General features: G+C 40.0%; 1 long non-coding RNA gene across 1 annotated transcript; it reads left to right on the top strand.

The window, feature by feature from the left end:
• The first annotated feature begins 9,802 nt into the window (after window positions 1-9,802).
• On the top strand, window positions 9,803-13,006 carry LOC127158748 (uncharacterized). The gene is made up of 5 exons (XR_007826259.1): window positions 9,803-10,045; window positions 10,920-11,010; window positions 11,179-11,272; window positions 11,549-11,676; window positions 12,721-13,006. It is a non-coding gene; the product is annotated as an uncharacterized LOC127158748 (long non-coding RNA).
• The last annotated feature ends 364 nt before the right edge of the window (window positions 13,007-13,370 follow it).

The raw sequence follows: 13,370 nt of genomic DNA on the forward strand, positions 1-13,370 counted from the left end.
AGGTGAAAGGATCTGTGAGATAGTAGCTCATCCTCCGACTGGGCCAGGATGAGCCAGTTGTCGAGGTAATTGAGAATGCAGACTCCCTTCTGTCTCAAAGGGGAAGTAGCCGCATCCATGCACTTTGTAAAAGTGCGAGGAGCTATGTACAGTACAAAGAGAATGACCATGCACTGATATGCGAATCTCAAGAATCGTCTGTGGTGGGGGGCAATTTTGATGTAAAATTGGGTCCTCTGGGTCAGACTTACGGGAGGATTTGCTTTAATGTAATCATCCTAAATGGCCTTATGAGGGCGTGATTCAGGTGTCTGAGATCGAGGATGTGCCTTAGGCTGCCATCCTTCTAGGTGATGAGGAAGTAGAAGCCGTAGCAGCCTGACTCACTCTGAGCTGGGGGGACATTTTCTATGACTCCTCTAGCCAGCAGATTCATCACCTTGGTGCATAAAACATGTGCGTCTGTCACGGTTTAGTCGTCGTGTGTGGGGAATGAAGCAGGAGGAGAGCGGATATCCAATAAGTGCCGTTTTATTTAAACAATCCAAAGTGAACATAAGACAACAAAGGGAAAACAGCAGGGAACCAGCAACCACGACGAAAGGAATGGAATAACAATACAATCACCGACAATGACACTGGGGACAACCAAACTTAAATACACAGAACAAACCAATCAAAACAAGACAGGTGTAAATAATTATACGATGACGTAACTAATGAGAACAGGAACAGGAAGACCAAATATGGGCACACACTGGGAAAACACACACAAACAGTCCAAAGGGTATATACACAGGTCTACACGGGAGCTCTAGGAGCCATGGCAGGTCAGGGAATTCGGGGGGGGCATTGGCCAAGAGCATAGTTCAGGCGACCATGGCGGGTCAGGGGGTTCGGGGAGCCATGGCCGAGCACACAGTCCTTGTGGCCACGGTGGGTCAAGGAGTTCATGGAATCCCTGTAACTTGCCGCTGCAACTTGGCTTGATTCAGGAAGTGCAGCTGCAAACTGACTTGGCTCGGGGAACGTAGCTGCAACTTGACTTGCCTCAGAAGACGCAGCTGCAGCTTGACTTGACTCAGGAAACGCAGCTGCAACTTGACTTGCCTCAGTAGATGCAGCTGCAACTTGACTTGCCTCAGCAGGCGCAGTTGCAACCTGACTTGACTCAGTAAACGCAGCTGCAATTTGACTTGCCTCAGGAGACGCAGCTGCAACCTGACTTGCCTCAGGAGACGCAGCTGCAACTTGACTTGCCTCAGGAAACGCAGCTGCAACTTGACTTGCCTCAGGAAACGCAGCTGCAACTTGACTTGACTCAAGAAATGCAGCTGCAACTTGACTTGACTCGGGAGCGGCAACTTTGACCTTGCTTGACTCAGGAGCGGCAGTGACTTTGCTTGACTTGGGGGATACAGCTATTGCTTTACTTGACACAGGAGTAACAGCTGTAACTTGACTGGACTTCGGAAGAGCAGCTCTGACTTGACTTGACACAGGAAACATAGCTCTAACTTGACTTGACACTGGAACGACTGCTGTAATTTTGCTTGACTCTGGAGTGGCAGCCGTATCTTGACTAGACTCTGGAACAGCAGCTGTAGCTTGACTTGACTCGGAAGCTTCACTTAACCAGGAGACAACAGCTGCAACTTGACTGGACTCGGGAACTTGACTTGACTCAGGAAACACAGCTGCAACTTGACTGGACTCGGAAACTTGACTGGACTCGGGAAACACAGCTGTAACTCGACTTGACTTGGGAAACACAGCTGCAACTTGGATGTTCGCTGCTCGCACTGACACTAGTGGTGGGTCCAGAACGCTAGCCATCATGATCAACCGCGACCTCGAAGGGCGTCCGAGTGCTGGCCGCGGGCTCTGGGCTGAGGATGAGGGAGGAGCTATGGAGAACAGGGTAGAGCGAGGGAGGACCGGAGGGAGCGAGCTCGCTGGAGCAGCATGTGGAGCAGCATGTGGAACCTGGCTGATGGTGAGCTGGAGTGGCCACGTGTTTATTAATGGGGGGAAGATCAGAATCTTCCACATCGACACAAAAACTGGAATTACAAAGAGCAAGGACCGGTAACCGGTAACCGGTAACCGGTTTGCAGTGTTCCTCATAAGCGATCGAACAGACCAGAGTTTCATTGGTTAGCCCCATTAAGAAACACGTGTTAATCATCGCATCGTTCCAACTCACCCGATGGTAAAGGCTCAAAAATTCCTCCACATACAGCTCTAACGGCTTCTCCGCCTGTCGGATGCTCATAATGTCTTCCTCAGCCCGGAACATCTTTTCTTTCTCGGTCGGTGATTCTGTCACGGTTTAGTCGTCGTGTGCGGGGAATGAAGCAGGAGGAGAGATCGGAGATCCAATAAGTGCCGTTTTATTTAAATAATCCAAAGTGAACATAAAACAACAAAGGGAAAACAGCAGGGAACCAGCAACCACGACGAAAGAAACGGAATAACAATCCAATCACCGACAATGACACTGGGGACAACCAAACTTAAATACACAGAACAAACCAATCAAAACAAGACAGGGGTAAATAATTATACGATGACGTAACTAATGAGAACAGGAACAGGAAGACCAAATATGGGCACATACCGGGAAAACACACACAAACAGTCCAAAGGGTGTATACATAGGTCTGACAGCCACCTTGCTCTGAACCGAGGTGGAGACCACGCCGCTGAACACGGGGGTCTCTGAGCGAATTGAAGTGTATAGGCCTGCCAGACCTCAGTCCGCATGTCATGGGGTTGGATTAATTCTAGTGGGTGGTCACCGTACGAAATAAAATAATTAGACACAAAACACTGATCTGAATTGAATTATATTAAAACGCAAAGTTTCCATGAAGAAATCAATTCTAGTTTGTTAGTTATCTTATAATTACAGTGTAATTATAATATAGAATTATAATCCATTACAGTGTACAAAAAAAAAAAAAAAAATGGCAGCAGCTGCATTTGTATGAAACAATAGAGCAAGTCCACGATACCAGGATGACAGAATTAAGAAACTGTCCACGTAATATTGAATTAAGCTTTAATATTTTGTTTATATCATATAGCACTGACTTAAGTTGCCCTGAATGAGTCTGAGTTACTAGCTTCTACCAGTTGCTATTGGGGAATAACATACCTTGGTATTTCACGACTGATCAATTAGAATCAAGCATTCCACAGAACCATGTAATAATTTAAAGCACAGCCACCACAAATTCAGACTTTTTTTTTTTTGTTTAACTTATTTTTTTTGGGCTTTTTATGCCTTTTATTGTGATGGGACAGTGGAGAGATGACAGCAAAGAGATGGGAGGAGAGAGGGGAGCGGGATCAGCAAAGGACCTCGAGACGGGAATCGAACTTGTGTCACCGTGAGTGCAGTTGCGCTAAGAAGATCATAACATAAATAACATCATAACAAGAAATAGTTTAATAGCTATGATACTGGGTTTGAATTCAAATGTTTGCATAGTTATGACAGAAAACACTAGCATCTAACAATACCTTGGAAAAAACAATTTTACAAAAAGTTTATGCATAAACCCAAATAGATAGAAAAGGTTAAAAACTGACCACAAGGAAAGATATTTTAGGTCTCCCACTTGAAAGAAACAGTAGACAACATGCAGCAGGAATAACCAAGAAGCGTCGGATGGCCTGCATAGCAGCGGCGATACGCAAAATCATCATATTTGCCCTTGACATTTTTATAAAGGTAAGTAAGCGATTTTCTAGTTTGTGCTTATTTTCTCTTTTTTTTTTTTTTTTTTAAAGTACCTAATGTTATATCCACATGTTGTTTTGGGATATTATCAATTCTATTCAGTGGTGTATGTCAGATATAAAAAATATTCCCTAAAAGCACCCAGTAAAGACAGTGATGCAGTCAGGAACATGGCGCTGGATTCCTTTGAAATATATTTGATGGTTGCGCCGACACCGTCCCCCCCACCACAGATGCTGCCTGTTCATACGCGAGAGCATGTCAGCTTAGTGGTAAAATAATTATTATTGATAACTAATCTGAATCAGTACATTATAACGAAAACAATACCTTAAGAATGAATAGCAGGTTTTTAAACCGATGAACCGGTTAGTGGTGCCAGGGCTGGTTGGTCATATAGGTTTGTGCTGCCTGCACAAACGCTGTTTTATACAACTGTTACAGGCACAAAATTATCCCTCATTAGTTTGTGGTGTCCTTTGGACACAGTATAGCGATGATTGACTGCTTTGAGATTTTCACAGAGAAACCATTCAGTGTAAAAGTGTGTGCCAGAAAATGTTCTACCTACAAACTATTAATTATTTGACAGATCATCTAGCACTTATAAGAATCCATGTAGAAAGGGTCATCAGAAATGTTTGGCAGAAGCATCAAATCATCATCATCACATTATTATTAATTTTATTATTTATTTTCATTTTATTATTATTCAGCTTTCTTTGTAGTACTTGCACTGTGTCCACTTAGCAGTATGTTGATGTTCATCATGCTTGTCACATCTTCTGTTATGCATTTTTAAGCTGATTTTTAACACAGTATTGTATTTATAATAAAGTATATATAATGACATTTTCATAAATGTGTTTTTGATTGACTCCTTATCAGTACTTGTTATCAGCCAAAAGTAGTACGGAAAATATCGAACAAACAGGGTAAAGTTTAATGGTATTAATGGTATAAGGGAATGTGCAAATCAATGGTAGACAAAAACAGAACATGTAAGTGTATTTGTAAGTAAATAATATAAGTTTTATACCGTAAACAAGAGCACGTCACATTTCCAACGAGGTTGAACACCGCCAGCACTCAACTTTTTGCGGTCAAGTAACGTTAATATTAGTGTTAATATTAGTGGATCAGTGTTAACTGTTAATGACAAATTATATAAGTTACGGTTCCTAAAACTTCTGCTGAGATTATCTCGGTCCCACATCTACTTGGTTTGCTTCTGTTTCTCCAGTATGATGATTTAAACGGTCTTTACTTTACGGCTCTGTATACCTTCAGTTCACGGCTCAATGCAACGATACCTTCAAAATGGCGCCTCGGTGACGTCACACATAATAAACGCACGTGACTGACAAAGACCGATGGATTGCTTAGTAAGAAAAACAGCTAGCTTCTGTGAGCGCAGCTTCAGCGATGCTACACACAAATACGAAGCTGCCAGCAATAAATGTGACAGCGTTCTGCGCGAGGATCAGCACCCCTCGTTACCGCTCAGTGTAACGAGGGGCGCTGATCCTCGCGTGTAACACAGCCTGGCAGATCAAGTGAAACACATAGAATGTGTGTCGGCATGAGAATGCTCAAGCCTGATAGCTCAACTCACGAGCTCGCAGTTACGTCTTCCGAGAAAACCGGGAGGAAAGAAACAGGAGAGCGGGGGAGGCGGGGCCGCCTTCTGTGAGCCAACAGGGGCAGACCGCTTTCGTATTGCAAGTCTCCCTTAGCGACACACACACACACACACACACACACAATGCAAAGCTGTCAGTAATAGCATTCTGATCCGATCCGCCTAAAGGGATAGAGCCGCTCGGTGTAATGAGGAGCGCTGATCCTCGTGTAAAGACACGCAGGCGGATCAAAGTTCAGCGGGGAGAACGAGCACGTGGGCTTTGCGCCAGCGTGAGATCTCACAGAGCTGGGCTGCCTCCGTGGAGGAGGTCCGCGAGCAGAGAAGAGCGAAACTCACACTCTCAATAAGAGCATTCAGTCTCAGTGAGTGTAAACTCACTGCTCTTCTGCACCGTGCATCTTGCACGAGCCACACTTGCAGCGCGACATTTGCAAAAACGTTGCAACAAAATTTGCTCTTTTAGAACTTACCTCTTAGAAACAAGCTCTTTTAGGCTCGCCGGAGGGCGGCAGGGGAATCAGCTGGGACCGCTGCTGCTGTGATGCCGAAGGACACTTCTTGATGTGTTAGAAGTTTTATGCATATCAAATTTAGCTAGAGTCTCAGTGCATGACACGCTTAGTTAAGAGCTACTGTGAACACTAATAGCGTTTTTATGCATCTCAGCTTATGAAAGAATGCATGCTCCGAAATGATCTAAAACGTCTTTTCCCAGTCAGAAAACGTTAGTTTATACAATTTTATGAATAAAGGTGAACCAGATTAAAAATGTTTCATATGCATGAAAGAAATGTTATTTTGCAATGCAGACTTTTCTTGATGTGTTAGAAGTTTTATAGATGTCAAATTTAGTTGGAGCCTCGGTGCATAAAATGCTTAGTTAAGAGCTTCTGTGAACACTAGTGTTTTTATGCATCCTATCTTATGAAATGAATGCACGCTCAGAAACGCCTTTTCTCAGTCAGAAAACATTAGTTTATGCAATTTTATGAATAAAGCTGACCCACATTAAAAATGTTTCATATGCATGAAAGAAATGTTATTTGCAATGCAGAAAGACACTTCCTGATGTGTTAGAAGTTTTATGCATGTCAAATTTAGTTAGAGCCTCAGTGCATGAAACTTAAAGGACATCTCCACTTCCAGAACAACAATTTACAAATAATTTACTTACCTCCTTGTCATCCAAGATGTTCATGTCTTTTTGTCTTCAGTCGTAAAGAAATTATGGTGTTTAAGGAAAACATTTCAAGATTTTTCTTCATATAATGGACTTCAATTGTGCCCCCGATTTTGAACTTCCAAAATGTAGTTTAAATGCAGCTTCAAAAGGCTCTAAACGATCCCAGCCGAGGAAAAAGGGTCTTATCTAGTGAAATGATCGGTCATTTTTTTCGAAAAATAAAAATTTGTATACTTTTTAAAGCACAAAAGCTTGTGTAGCACAGGTTTTGAGATGCGCGTTCATGACACTACATACTATTGAGTCACATTGAAAGGTCACGCGGAACTACAGACCCAGTGTTTACAAAGCGAACGCACAAAAACTAACAAAGTGCAAGTAAGTCAAAAGCTGTTTACAAACGAAAAGCTACAACGATGTCAGATGATTCTGAAGTTATAGGAGAAAATATGATGGAGTCTTTCGCCATTCTCTACCTTTTTTGAGCTGGAGTACACAGACGATGAACTTAGACGTGATTCATAGTAGTGATGGGAAGTTCGGATCATTTTACCGACTCTGACCTTTGAGTCTCGTTCAGCAAAATGAACAAATCTTTTTCCATTTCATTCATTTTAGCAAAATATGATTAAAATGTGGAAGTGGAGTTCTCCACCCAGTCACCGCAAATATGTCAGAGATCGAATCCTTCCTTAAGGATAATTCCTTAGAAACTGCTGATCCCGCAGCGCCTCGAGCCACTGTCCAGGCCACCGTTCAGGCCACCAGCGCTCTGCAGGATTCAACAATCGAGCACGCAGCTGCATCGCGTGGCCACAGGCCTTCCCACGCCGCCGTCACTCATACATCCAGATACCGAATCCCACCATCATTATCCAGACGACCTGTCACGTATATTGTCATTCGCCGAATTTACCATCGCCTTCACCCGGTACACAGAAGTCATCTGTGCCGCTTTTCCCCACAGGAGACGCAAGCTCAGCGACTATCTCACGACTCATGCCGCAATGAGCTCAGTCTATGGATATAGTTTCTCAAACAATGGAATGGCTTATCTTTCTTCTACAGCAACCTGATTTCTTCCCCAATCGATATCCAATTATCTACCGACGCCACCCCCTCCGTCAGTTTCGGACATTTTTTCTGAGGCCACTGGTTTGCTTCCATATGGCCCCCCCCAGCTGGCAGATTTGCCACAGCAGCTATCATCCTCAGCGCTATTCGAGCTATATCCGTTAGTGGTTGCAGCCTCTCTATGGGGTAAAGAGTGTTCCGCCACCAGCATCATTGTCCACTGCGACAACGAAGCTACCGTGCACTGCATTAACAAAGGTCGTTCCCATTCTCCCACATTAATGCCTTTGTTAAGACGCTTGATTTGAATTTCGGCTGGTGACCAATTCATTATAACTGCAAAACACATTCCCGGGTCAAAAAAAAAAAAAAAAAAAAAAAATCAATAGCTGACTCTAACTTTCAGTTTGCTTTCCAGAAATTCAGATTGTTGGCACCAGAGGCAGACCCGCTCCCAACCACAGTTCCTCCTTATTCAGAACTGATATTCCTGTAAACCACCCTCTGAGACCTCTCCTTGAAGCCTCCATTAACTCCATTCTTCAAGCAGTTTCCCCTAGGACCCTCCAATCCTACCTAACAGCATGAAAACGTTTTAAAACATTCCACTCTGCTTATAGTCTACCATTTCCCGATTTTTCCCTGCTCACTATCACCTCATTTATCTCCCATCTCAACATCAACAAAAACAGTTTTTCCACAAACTATTATACGGCTCACCTTCACCTCAAATAAACAATTCACAGACCTCCCTACTCATTAACGGTAACGGTATTAACGGTCCTGCCATAAACTGGGCCCTGGAATGTGCTGTCCACTACACAATTTTATGAATAAAACTGACCCACATTAAAAATGTTTCATATGCTTGAAAGAAATGTTATTTGCAATGCAGAAAGACACTTCTTGATGTGTTAGAAGTTTTATGCATATCAAATTTAGTTAGAGCCTCAGTGCATGAAACGCTTAGTCAAGAGCGTCTATGAACATTAAGTGTTATGCATCTCAGCTAATGAAATGAAATGCATGCTCAGAAATGCTCTAAAACGTAATTTCTTTGTCAGAAAACGTTAGTTTATGCAATTTTATGAATAAAGCTTATCCACACTAAAATTTTTCATATGCATGAAAGAAATGTTATTTGCAGTGCAGAAAGACACTTCTTGATGTGTTAGAAGTTTTATGCATATCAAATTTAGTTAGAGCCTCAGTGCATGAAACGCTTAGTTAAGAGCTTCTGTGAACACTAATAGTGTTTGTGTCACTATTGTGTGGATACAATAGCCTTGTAATTCTTTTCTGTGTCAGTAATTTCTTCTCTTTGAGGGGCAGCTTGTTCAGTAGACTCCACAATTTACAAATCCACACAAATGACACTTCCAATCTTTTCCACTTTGTGAAATAAACCATAAAGTAATTGGTGAGATTTAATACACCTTGCAGAATAAATTGATATCTAGATCACCATTATTAACATTATATTTCTTTGTACATTGTGCCTTATAATCTTCCTGCATTTGCCATTCGGCTTTACATTCATGGTACATGGAGCAATTAAGCTCTGGACCTACATCTTTTGTCTTAATCTCTGAACCTTGATTAACTCTTTTATTTAACAACACATCTGACTTCAGAAAGTCTTCATCTTCAAGCAGTTGCACATCATGTACAACCTGATTGTGAGTTAATCTTTGTTGCTTAACCTCTTTTTTCTTGTATTCTTGGTCAGAAGTTTCTGATTCTACAACTAATTCTTGAACTATTTCTTTGACAAACAGGCGGTGTTCCTGTATATCTTGAATCTGGGTTTCAAAAAGAGATTGTCACAATGACATCCATCAAACACCTTTTCATTTGGTACATTAAGATTCTTCTTCATCTCCCCTTGTGACTCAACCTCTTCCTGATCCACTTTTGCTTCAGTATAGTCTTAAACTTGACTTTGCATTGGATAAAGTGATTGATTTTCATCCACAGTTTGCACTGATGCATAGCGAGTGACACTTGGAGAAGACAAGTTCCTGTGTCAAATTTCCAGAAGAGCAACATGGTAACTGAACAAAATCCACATCAGTCCTTTCACTGAAACCATGATTGAACTGATCGTTAAACATCTCCTCCACTTTAACGACAGAAATTCTGTTAACACACAGGAAAAATGGCGGAGTAGTTTTTCCAGAGTTAAATTTTTTTTCCTCAAAAATAGTTGTTTTTGCTCTATTTTGAGTGTACAGAGTAAAATTTATCCGTAGAGTGGGAGCAAAATTACAGAGTAACTGTGACTCCTCCCCAATTTACTCTCATCCCTTCGTTGATCCGCCATTACTGTTAATCACGGCCATCGACTGCTGCTGCTTTGGGTTTAGAAGACGGCACGCTTCTGCTGGATGGTAAAGTAAGTAAAGTTTCAAAGTCTTACTGTTTATTTTAATTATATTCGCCTTTGCTTTGAGCTCGGATCGTTTTGCCATGGGTTTTGAATGTTTAAGAGATCGCTTGCCTTCTTCTGTCAGCTTGAAAACTAGTTAATGTTAGGCAAAGTTTGAAATCAAATAGCTAACATATATATTTTGAACATTTATTTTGAACATTTATTTTGAACGTTAATTGAAATTAACTAACGTTAGCTGCCTATCAATGTTTCTCCACTAAACTATTGTGACGATAGACTCGAGTTCACCACATGTACTTGACTCGGAAAAGAGTTAAATTAACGTTAGCCTTAACTGGATTGTTGAAGGCCATTTTGATGTGGATTAGTCCTATTTAGACAGTAAGTAAACTGTTTCTCATGAGAACGAAAGGTATTTTTAACATTTACGAGGGCTAGTCGGTGATTTTATTGCAGAATGTCAGTGTTTCAATTCAAAATACAATTCGATTGAATCCTTTTTGACCACTGCGGAACACGTACAAAAACTTTTGCACTTCATTGTAGTTTGCAAGCATTTTAATATGTAAACTTTAATTACGGAAATAATGGGAAGAATTTATAAGAACAATATTTCATAAACGCTCCACTTCAGTGACGGAGAAAGAGGGGAAAAACGTTGGAAATGGGACATACAACAGTGCAATGTTAATACTAGCCTACAATTAGGCCATATACATTAAAGATATAAACCAAGCAATTATTACAAATTAAAAACATATTAGTGAACAAAGATAACTCATGTTGTGTAGTGCACTAATGAATGTTTTTTCATCATCTGACTGAGTGTTATTGCCTTGTGTTTAACTTTGTAACTTTGTCTTTTTGGTTTCTTCAGGATGTAAACCAACAACATTGTCAGAATGAAGTTCAAAGAAATATATTTTTTTCTTCAAAACCTTTTACATTTCAAATGTTTTGGGAACGTGGTAAGAGAAACTTTAACATTTTTAATATCTTTAATACTTTTCATTAATAATGGTGAAATGGTGAAAATCGTGGTAGCACATTGTCAAATGAACATGGGTAGGCTGTTTATACTGTACTTTGTTAATTGATGTTTATGATGTTATTGGTTTATGTTTGTGTGTGTGTAGAAAAAGCCCTTCCTGTAGTTTAAAGGAAGAATCTGCGAAGAGAATCATCTCCCTATTCCTATGCTTGGTTGACCCCAGGAGCAAGTTTCGTTATGTAAGTAGCTGTTGCAAATATTTTCAATTTATTTTCCAACACTTCTACCCTGATATTTTCGCAAGGGCCTAGTACAGGAGTTGCAGATTTACAGTTAGAAATTGTCTTCATTTAGGACTCTGAATAAAAAAAAATAATGTATAAGTTTATGACTTCATTTCAATACTTGTAGAGGTTTCAGCTCAGTTCATCCACACATCTGTAGTCATCAAGACTTGGTTGTGATGAAAAACTAAAAACCTAAAATAAATTTTTATTTTGTTTCTGTATCTCCAGGTTGGAACAGCAAATTGTCTTCCATTTTGATGCTGGTTCACCTTTTGCCACCCTCTCAAGTCACCGCCACATAAGACCGGGAAAGATCTCAGCTAGGCAAACGTGATCGTCTTGTGAAATTCATCAAGGTGAAGCTACTAATGAAGCATATCAAATGACACTAGTTGATAATATTGTAATACTGTATGATCTTGAACGTGCTTATTTCTCAGAAAGGCTCTTAAAGGGATAGTTCACCCCAAAATGAAAATTCTGTCATTTATTACTCACCCTCATGTTGTTTCAAACCTGTAAAACCTTTGTTTTCATCTTCGGAACACAAATGAAGATAATTTTGAAAAAATTTGAGAGATCTTTGAGCTTCATAGACAGCAAGAGTCCTACCACGATCAAGGCCAGAAACTTAGCAAGGACATTGTTAAAATAATCCATGTGACAGTGTTTCTACAATAATTTACAATGCTACGAGAATACTTTTTGTGCGCAAAGAAAAATAATATAATTATTCAACAATTCTTCTCTTTCAAGTCACCATCCTCCGCCATAATCGAGAGTACCCTGATGCATACGTGTGATGCTGCTGACACAGGAACACACATGCGCTGCGTTTGTTTACAAAGCATGCGCATGCATCATGATACTGTCTTTAATGGTGGAGGACAGTGACTTGGGGGAGAAGAACTGTTGAATAAAGTAGTTATTTTGGTTTTATTGTGCACAAAAAGTATTCTTGTAGCTTTATAAAATTATGGTAGAATCAGTGTCACATGGACTATTTTAACAATGTTCTTACTACATTTCTGGGCCTTGAATGTGGCAGTACCCTTGCTATATATGCAGGGTCAGAAAGCTCTTAGATTTCTTGAAAAATATCTTAATTTGTGTTGCGAAGATGAACAAAGGTCTTACAGGTTTGGAACAACATGAGAGTAATTAATTAATAACAGAATTTTCATTTTTGGGAGAAATCTTTTTAATCACCTGTCCTCTAAATTATTGTTCTTGTGCTGCCATTTTCTACTTCACATATTTAGTAACAATCTGTTGGAATTATGTAAAACATAAACTTTGGTGGAAGACAGACATCTTTATTCATTTGTTTCTTTATTCATGCTGTATATTGACTAACTTTTAAGTCACATTGGCAATAATGTGTTTTCATTCTTTTACAGACTGTTACCAGTATCCAAGGGCAGTTGGATGGCTTTTGAGAGAGTCTCCAGCTGTATCTACTTGTTGTTGGGCTGATGAGAAGTAGGGTCCAGTCTTGTTTTATTGTAATTGTCCAATATGCTCTACTCTGTAAGACCTGTCCATTGTGTATAGCTTTCTGCAAAACACTGTCTATGATATAGATGCAGAAACCACCAAATGATCATGATCACAAGTGTAATATTGTAAATGTAAGTGTATTATTTAAATAGGAGATTGAAAAAATAAAATTGTGAGACATGAGTATACAGTTTGTTGTAGACTCTTTTTTTTTTTCAGATTGAAAAGCAAGTTTTTCATTTCTATTTTTAGGGGTTTTTGAGGATAGAATATGAATGATGTAATTTAAAAGATTAACTCTGGATAGAGTTATTTAGTCTTTAAAGTTCACTCATAATTGATAAAAAACAACTCTGGAAGAGATGTAAATTTTGGCAGAGTAAATTTGACTTTCTTCTGAACAGAGTTAAAAAGTAGCAGAGTAAATTTCTTGCACCTCTGAACTGAGTAAAATAGTACAAGAGTTAATTTCAAAAAACACTAAATAGAGTCAAATGTAACAGGAGAGAGTAAAATATTAACACCAAATTGAGCAAAATTAACTCTGGAA

The sequence above is a fragment of the Labeo rohita genome, unplaced genomic scaffold (assembly GCF_022985175.1).
Source record: "Labeo rohita strain BAU-BD-2019 unplaced genomic scaffold, IGBB_LRoh.1.0 scaffold_1678, whole genome shotgun sequence".
Classification (NCBI taxonomy): domain Eukaryota; kingdom Metazoa; phylum Chordata; class Actinopteri; order Cypriniformes; family Cyprinidae; genus Labeo; species Labeo rohita.